This window comes from Coregonus clupeaformis, chromosome 33 (assembly GCF_020615455.1).
Source record: "Coregonus clupeaformis isolate EN_2021a chromosome 33, ASM2061545v1, whole genome shotgun sequence".
NCBI lineage: Eukaryota > Metazoa > Chordata > Actinopteri > Salmoniformes > Salmonidae > Coregonus > Coregonus clupeaformis.
The window spans coordinates 40130567-40139045 of NC_059224.1; positions in this window are offsets into that span (position 1 = coordinate 40130567).

An 8479-nucleotide genomic window follows, 5' to 3' on the forward strand; every position below is an offset into this window, starting at 1 on the left:
CCAAGGGTCGCTACTTGGCCCACTACTGTTTACAATATATACAGTGGGAAAAAAAGTATTTAGTCAGCCACCAATTGTGCAAGTTCTCCCACTTAAAAAGATGAGAGAGGCCTGTAATTTTCATCATAGGTACACATCAACTATGACAGACAAAATGAGAAAAGAAAATCCAGAAAATCACATTGTAGGATTTTTAATGAATTTATTTGCTAATTATGGTGGAAAATAAGTATTTGGTCAATAACAAAAGTTTCTCAATACTTTGTTATATACCCTTTGTTGGCAATGACACAGGTCAAACGTTTTCTGTAAGTCTTCACAAGGTTTTCACACACTGTTGCTGGTATTTTGGCCCATTCCTCCATGCAGATCTCCTCTAGAGCAGTGATGTTTTGGGGCTGTCGCTGGGCAACACAGACTTTCAACTCCCTCCAAAGATTTTCTATGGGGTTGAGATCTGGAGACTGGCTAGGCCACTCCAGGTCCTTGAAATTCTTCTTACGAAGCCACTCCTTCATTGCCCGGGCGGTGTGTTTGGGATCATTGTCATACTGAAAGACCCAGCCACGTTTCATCTTCAATTCCCTTGCTGATGGAAGGAGGTTTTCACTCAAAATCTCACGATACATGGCCCCATTCATTCTTTCCTTTACACGGATCAGTCGTCCTGGTCCCTTTGCAGAAAAACAGCCCCAAAGCATGATGTTTCCACCCCCATGCTTCACAGTAGGTATGGCGTTCTTTGGATGCAACTCAGCATTCTTTGTCCTCCAAACACGACGAGTTGAGTTTTTACCAAAAAGTTATATTTTGGTTTCATCTGACCATATGACATTCTCCCAATCATCTTCTGGATCATCCAAATGCACTCTAGCAAACTTCAGACGGGTCTGGACATGTACTGGCTTAAGCAGGGGGACACGTCTGGCACTGCAGGATTTGAGTCCCTGGCGGCGTAGTGTGTTACTGATGGTAGGCTTTGTTACTTTGGTCCCAGCTCTCTGCAGGTCATTCACTAGGTCCCCCCGTGTGGTTCTGGGATTTTTGCTCACCGTTCTTGTGATCATTTTGACCCCACGGGGTGAGATCTTGCGTGGAGCCCCAGATTGAGGGAGATTATCAGTGGTCTTGTATGTCTTCCATTTCCTAATAATTGCTCCCACAGTTGATTTCTTCAAACCAAGCTGCTTACCTATTGCAGATTCAGTCTTCCCAGCCTGGTGCAGGTCTACAATTTTGTTTCTGGTGTCCTTTGACAGCTCTTTGGTCTTGGCCATAGTGGAGTTTGGAGTTTGACTGTTTGAGGTTGTGGACAGGTGTATTTTATACTGATAACAAGTTCAAACAGGTGCCATTAATACAGGTAACAAGTGGAGGACAGAGGAGCCTCTTAAAGAAGAAGTTACAGGTCTGTGAGAGCCAGAAATCTTGCTTGTTTGTAGGTGACCAAATACTTATTTTCCACCATAATTTGCAAATAAATTCATTAAAAATCCTACAATGTGATTTTCTGGAGAAAAAAAATCTCAATTTGTCTGTCATAGTTGACGTGTACCTATGATGAAAATTATAGGCCTCTCTCATCTTTTTAAGTGGGAGAACTTGCACAATTGGTGGCTGACTAAATACTTTTTTCCCCCACTGTATATAAACAACATTGGTAATGCTGTAAATAAAAAACAACAAATATATTAATTTGTATGCAGGATAGTGTTGTATTCCATTGCTCCATCGGGGCCAAGCCTTTTCACATTTGAAGTCTGATTTTCAAGCACTGCAGAGGTCACTATTGGATCTAAATTTAGTTCTAAATGCAAACAAAACTAAATGCATGCTTTTTTCTAGGTCCCATAATCCAGATTTTAATGAATTTGTAATGACTAGTTTGAATGGGACACAAATTGAGCGAGTTCCTTCCTACAAATATCTTGGTATCTGGCTTGATGACAAACTGTCATTTAAAAAACATGTCACTGAGCTGGTGAAGAAGGTTGGTTTCTTTAACAGAAACAAAGCATGTCTGACTTTTGTTAATAGGAAGGAAATTGTCCAGGCCACTTTTATTTCTGTTTTAGATTATGGGGCTGTCACGTTCGTTGTATAAATGGTCGGACCAAGGTGCAGCGTGGTATTCATTTACATTTGAATATCCAGAGCGACTTACAAATTGGTGCATTCACCTTATATGCATACATAGTCGTTTATTATATAAACACCGACAAAAATAACAAAATCCAACAGAACGTGAAGTTCAAGAGGCTAAACATCCAACAAGCCAAACGGAAACAGAAACAAGATCCCACAACTAAAGGTAGGCAAAATGGCTGCCTAAGTATGATCCCCAATCAGAGACAACGATCGACAGATGCCTCTGATTGGGAACCACACCCGGCCAACATAGAAGTAGAATAAACTAGATTCTATCCAAATCACACCCTGACCTAACCAAACAGAGAATACTGGTGATCTCGAAGGTCAGGGCGTGACAGTACCCCCCCCCCCCAAAGGTGCGGACTCCGGCCGCAAAAACCTGACTCATAAGGGGAGGGTTCGGGTCGGCTTCCAGCCTCAGTGGCGGCTCCGGCTCCATCTTCGGACGTGACGTAGGCAGTAAACTCCTCTCCCATCCTGCCTCCCCATTGCACGCCCGTTCCGGTCTGGAACCCGGCGCGATGCTCCCCTTCTCAGTCCTCCCACGATGCACCAAGCCCTGTCTGGACCCTGGTGTGGGAGCCCTCGACCCTGGAGAGGGGCTGACGTCTGGTCCCGGCCCAGCAGTCCTCCTGCGATGCACCAAGTCCTGTCTGGACCCTGGTGTAGGAGCCCCCGACCCTGGAGAGGGGTTGACGTCTGGCTCCGGCTCGGACCCCAGTGGAGCGGATGGCTCCGGCATGGGGGAAGAGTAGATGACCGGTGGAGCGGACTGCTCTGGCACTGGAGTGGAGCGGCTGACCGGAGCTGGACTAAGCACCGGTGGAGCGGACTGCTCTGGCACAGGAGTGGAGCAGCTGACCGGAGCTGGACTAGGCACCGGTGGAGAGGACTGCTCTGGCAATGGAGTGGAGCAGCTGACCGGAGCTGGACTTCGCACCGGTGGAGCGGACTGCTCTGGCTCCGGACTGGAGCAGCTGACTGGAGCTGGACTAGGCACCGGTGGAGCGGACTGCTCTGGCACCAGAGTGGAGCAGAGGACCCTCGCTGGAAGTCTGGTGCGTGGCGCTGGAACCGGCCGTACCAGACTGGAGACACGCACCACTGGTCTGGTGCAAGGAGCAGGCACGGGCCGTACCGGATTGGGGACACGTACCACTGGTTTGGTGCGAGGAGCAGGCACGGGCCGTACCGGACTGGAGACACGCACCACTGGTTTGGTGCGAGGAGCAGGAACGGGCTGTACCGGACTGGATACACGCACCACTGGTTTGGTGCGAGGAGCAGGTATGGGGCGCACCGGGCTGGCGACATGCACCAATGGTTTGGTGCAAGGAGCAGGTACGGGCCGTACAGGACTGGAGACACGCACCACTGGTTTGGTGCGAGGAGCAGGTACAGGGCGCACCGGGATGGCGAGTGCGGGGAGTTGGCTCTTCTCTGAAACCTGGCTCCGCCAGCCTCTGCTCTAAGGACTGCGTTCTCTTTTGCTGCAGGTTTAACTCCTCTCTCAGCTCCTCCTGTTGCCTAGCCATCTCCTCTCTCTGTGCACCCACTGACTCCTTCTCCCTGTGGGCCTCCTGCAGCGCCTCCCTCTGAAGGGAGCTCTCCTGCTCTCTCTTAGCTAACAGCCACCTCAAGGTAGTTATCTCCTCTCTCAGAGTGCTGAGCTGCATGTCTTGGAGGGCCTCTGCCTGGGCTTCTTCCTTCGCCCCGGGGTCCTTTACCGGCTAATATCTCCTCCCATGTCCAAAATGTCTTCCCCACCTGTGTCCAGGGTGTCTGCTCCTCCTGGCCATGCTGCTTGGTCCATTGGTGGTGGGATCTTCTGTCACGTTTGTTGTATAAATGGTCGGACCAAGGTGCAGCGTGGTATGCGTACATAGTCGTTTATTATATAAACACCGACAAAAATAACAAAATCCAACAGAATGTGAAGTTCAAGAGGCTAAACATCCAACAAGCCAAACGGAAACAGAAACAAGATCCCACAACTAAAGGTAGGCAAAATGGCTGCCTAAGTATGATCCCCAATCAGAGACAACGATCGACAGCTGCCTCTGATTGGGAACCACACCCGGCCAACATAGAAGTAGAATAAACTAGATTATATCCAAATCACACCCTGACCTAACCAAACAGAGAATACTGGTGATCTCTAAGGTCAGGGCGTGACAGGGGCAGGTGGGGCTCTTATATACAGTGCCTTCGAAAAGTGTTCAGACCCCTTGACTTTTCCAAATTTTGTTACGTTACAGCCTTATTCTAAAATTTATTTTAAAAAAAATAATTTCTCCCTAATCAAGCTACACACAATACCCCATAATGACAAAGCAAAAACTGTTTTTTAGAATTTTTTGCTAATTAATAAAAAATGTAACAAACAGAAATATCAAATTTACATAAGTATTCAGACCCTTTACGCAGTACTTTGTTGAAGCACCTTTGGCAGCGATTACAGCCTCGAAGACTGTCAGAGTGACCATCAGGTTTTTGGTCACCTCCCTGACGAAGGCCCTTCACCCCCGAATGCTCAGTTTGGCCGGGCGGCCAGCTCTAGGAAGAGTCTTTGGTGGTTCCAAACTTCTTCCATTTAAGAATGATGGAGGCCACTGTGTTCTTGGGGACCTTCAATGCTGCAGACATTTTTTGGTACCCTTCCCCAGATCTGTGCCTCGACACAATCCTGTTTCGGAGCTCTACGGACAATTCCTTTGAGCTCATGGCTTGGTTTTTGCTCAGACATGCACTGTCAACTGTGGGACCTTATATTGACAGGTGTGTGCCTTTCCAAATCATGACCAATCAATTCAAGTTACCACAGGTGGACTCCAATCAAGTTGTACAAACGTCTCAAGGATGATCAATGGAAACAGGATGCACCTGAGCTCAATTTCGAGTCTGATAGCAAATGGTCTGAATACTTATGTAAATAAGGTATTTCTGTTAGATTTTTTAATAAATTTCTAAAAATTTCTAAAAACCTGTTTTTGCTTTGTCATTATGGGGTATTGCATGTAGATTGACGAGGATTATTTATTTTTTAATCAATTTCAGAATAACATTTACATTCATGTCATTTAGCAGATGCTCTATTCCAGAGCGACTTACAAATTGGTGCATTCAACTTATGATAGCCAGTGGGACAACCACTTTTTTTATAATTTTTTTATGGGGGGATGAGGGGAGGTAGGGGTAGAAGGATTACTTTTATACTATTCCAGGTATTCCTTAAAGAGGTAGGGTTTCAAGTGTCTCCGGAAGGTGGTCAGTGACTCCGCTGTCCTGGCGTCGTGGTGGAGCTTGTTCCACCATTGGGGTGCCAGAGCAGCGAATAGCTCTGACTGGGCTGAGCGGGAACTGTGCTTCCATAGAGGTAGGATGGCTAGCAGGCCAGAGGTGGATGAACGTAGTGCCCTCGTTTGGGTGTAGGGTCTGATCAGAGCCTGAAGGTAAGGAGGTGCCGTTCCCCTCACAGCTCCGTAGGCAAGCACCGTAGTCTTGTAGAAGATGCGAGCCTCAACTGGAAGCCAGTGGAGTGTGCGGAGGAGCTGGGTGACATGAGAGAACTTGGAGCGGGCAGTCCTTCCCCAGGAGGAAGAGCAGCTCCGTCTTGCCGTGGTTCAGCTTGAGGTGGGGATCCGCCATCCACACTGATATGTCTGCCAGACATGCAGAGATGCAATTCGCCACCTGGTTATCAGAAGGGGGAAAGGAGAAAATTAATTGTGTGTTGTCTGCGTAGCAATGATAGGAGAGACCATGTGAGGATATGACAGAGCCAAGTGACTTGGTGTATAGAGAGAATAGGAGACGGCCTAGAACTGAGCCCTGGGGGACACCAGTGGTGAGAGCAGGTGGTGCGGAGACAGATTCTCGCCACGCCACCTGGTAGGAGCGACCTGTCAGGTAGGACGCAATCCAAGAGTGAGCAGCGCCGGAGATGCCCAACTCGGAGAGGGTGGAGAGGAGGATCTGATGGTTCACAGTATCAAAGGCAGCAGATAGGTCTAGAAGGATAAGAGCAGAGGAGAGAGAGTTAGCTTTAGCAGTGCAGAGAGCCTCCGTGACATAGAGAAGAGCAGTCTCAGTTGAATGACCAGTCTTGAAACCTGACTGGTTTGGATCAAGAAGGTAATTCTGAGAGAGATAGCAGGAGATTTGGCTAGAGACGGCACGCTCAAGAGTTTTGGAGAGAAAAGAAGAAGGGATACTGGTCTGTAGTTGTTGACATTGGAGGGATCAAGTGTAGGTTTTTTGAGGAGGGGTGCAACTCTCGCTCTCTTGAAGACGGAAGGGACATGGCCAGCGGTCAAGGATGAGTTGATGAGCGAGGTGAGGTAAGGGAGAAGGTCTCTGGAAATGGTCTGGAGAAGAGAGGAGGGGATAGGGTCAAGCGGGCAGGTTGTTGGGCGGCCGGCCGTCACAAGTCACAAGATTTCATCTGGAGAGAGATGGGAGAAAGAAGTCAAAGCATAGGTTAGGGCAGGACCAGTGGTGTCATTTGACTTAAGAAATGAGGATTGAATGTCGTCAACCTTCTTTTCAAAATGGTTGACGAAGTCATCCATAGAGAGGGAGGAGGGAAGGGGAGGAGGAGGACGATTCAGCAGGGAGGAGAAGGTGGCAAAGAGCTTCCTAGGGTTAGAGGCAGAGGCTTGAAATTTAGAGTGGTAGAAAGTGGCTTTAGCAGCAGAAACAGAGGAAGACAATTTAGAGAGGAGGGAGTGAAAAGATGACAGGTCTGCAGGGAGTCTAGTTTTCCTCCATCTCCTGTTCTGTGTGCTCGCAATGTGTCGTCAAGCCACGGAGCAGGAGGGGAGGACCGAGCCGGCCGGGAGGATAGGGGACATAGAGAGTCAAAAGATGCAGAAAGGGAGGAGAGGAGGGTTGAGGAGGCAGAATCAGGAGATCGGAGGGAGAAGGATTTAGCAGAGGGAAGAGATGATAGGATGGAAGAGGAGAGAGTAGCGGGAGAGAGAGAGCGAAGGTTGCGACGGCATATTATCATCTGAGTAGGGGCAGAGTGAGTAGTGTTAGAGGAGAGAGAGAGAGAAAAGGATACAAAGTAGTGGTCTGAGACTTGGAGGTGAGTTGCAGTGAGATTAGTAGAAGAACAGCATCTAGTAAAGATGAGGTCAAGCGTATTGCCTGCCTTGTGAGTAGGGGGGGATGGTGAGAGGGTGAGGTCAAAAGAGGAAAGGAGTGGAAAGGAGGCAGAGAGAAATTAGTCAAAGTCAGATGTAGGGAGGTTAAAGTCACCCAGAACTGTGAGGGGTGAGTCATCCTCAGGAAAGGAACTTATCAAGGCGTCAAGCTCATTGATGAACTCTCCAAGGGAACCTGGAGGGCGATAAATGATAAGGATGTTAAGCTTATCATTTATCGCCCTCCAGGTTCCCTTGGAGAGTTCATCAATGAGCTTGACGCCTTGATAAATGGGCTAGTGACTGTGATAGCATGGAATTCAAATGAGGAGATAGACAGATGGGTCAGGGGGGAAAGAGAGAATGTCCACTTGAGATGAGGATTCCTGTGCCACCGCCGCGCTGACCAGATGCTCTCGGGGTATGCGAGAACACATGATCAGACGAGGAAAGAGCAGTAGGAGTAGCAGTGTTTTCTGTGGTAATCCATGTTTCCGTCAGTGCCAAGAAGTCGAGGGACTGGAGGGTAGCATAGGCTGAGATGAACTCTGCCTTGTTGGCCGCAGAACGGCAGTTCCAGAGGCTGCCGGAGACCTGGAACTCCACGTGGGTCGTGCGCGCAGGGACCACCAGATTAGAGTGGCAGCAGCCACGCGGTGTGAAGCGTTTGTATGGCCTGTGCAGAGAGAACAGGGATGGACAGACACATAGTTGACAGGCTACAGAAAAGGCTACAATAATTTAAAGGAGATCGGAATGAAATGAACTAAACATCTGGGAAAGCGAGAGAGCGGGGCCTCCCTCACTTACGTTTCACTGAAACACTCAAATATAACTCTCCCAACTTCCACTTTAGAAATTATAATTGTTGTAAACTACAGCGGTTCAATGTTTTCTAGGAATAGACTCTAACTTTGTTTATTCAGCTAGCTAACTTGGTACAGTATTCTTCCGTGAAAAACCGCCCAGGGCACCGTATCCTATGACGCCATAGTTAACTAGCATGCTAGCTTCCAATAACACGGTTTAGCACCAATACTCGGTTACAACAAACTACCAATAGTGTGTTAACACGCTAAACAGATCATTTGTTTCCGTGTCTAACGTTATGTAAAGTTTTGGGGTTAGTTTTGACAGTTTGAGTGAGTACGTCGTCAACTTATTCAGCCAGTTAGCTAGCT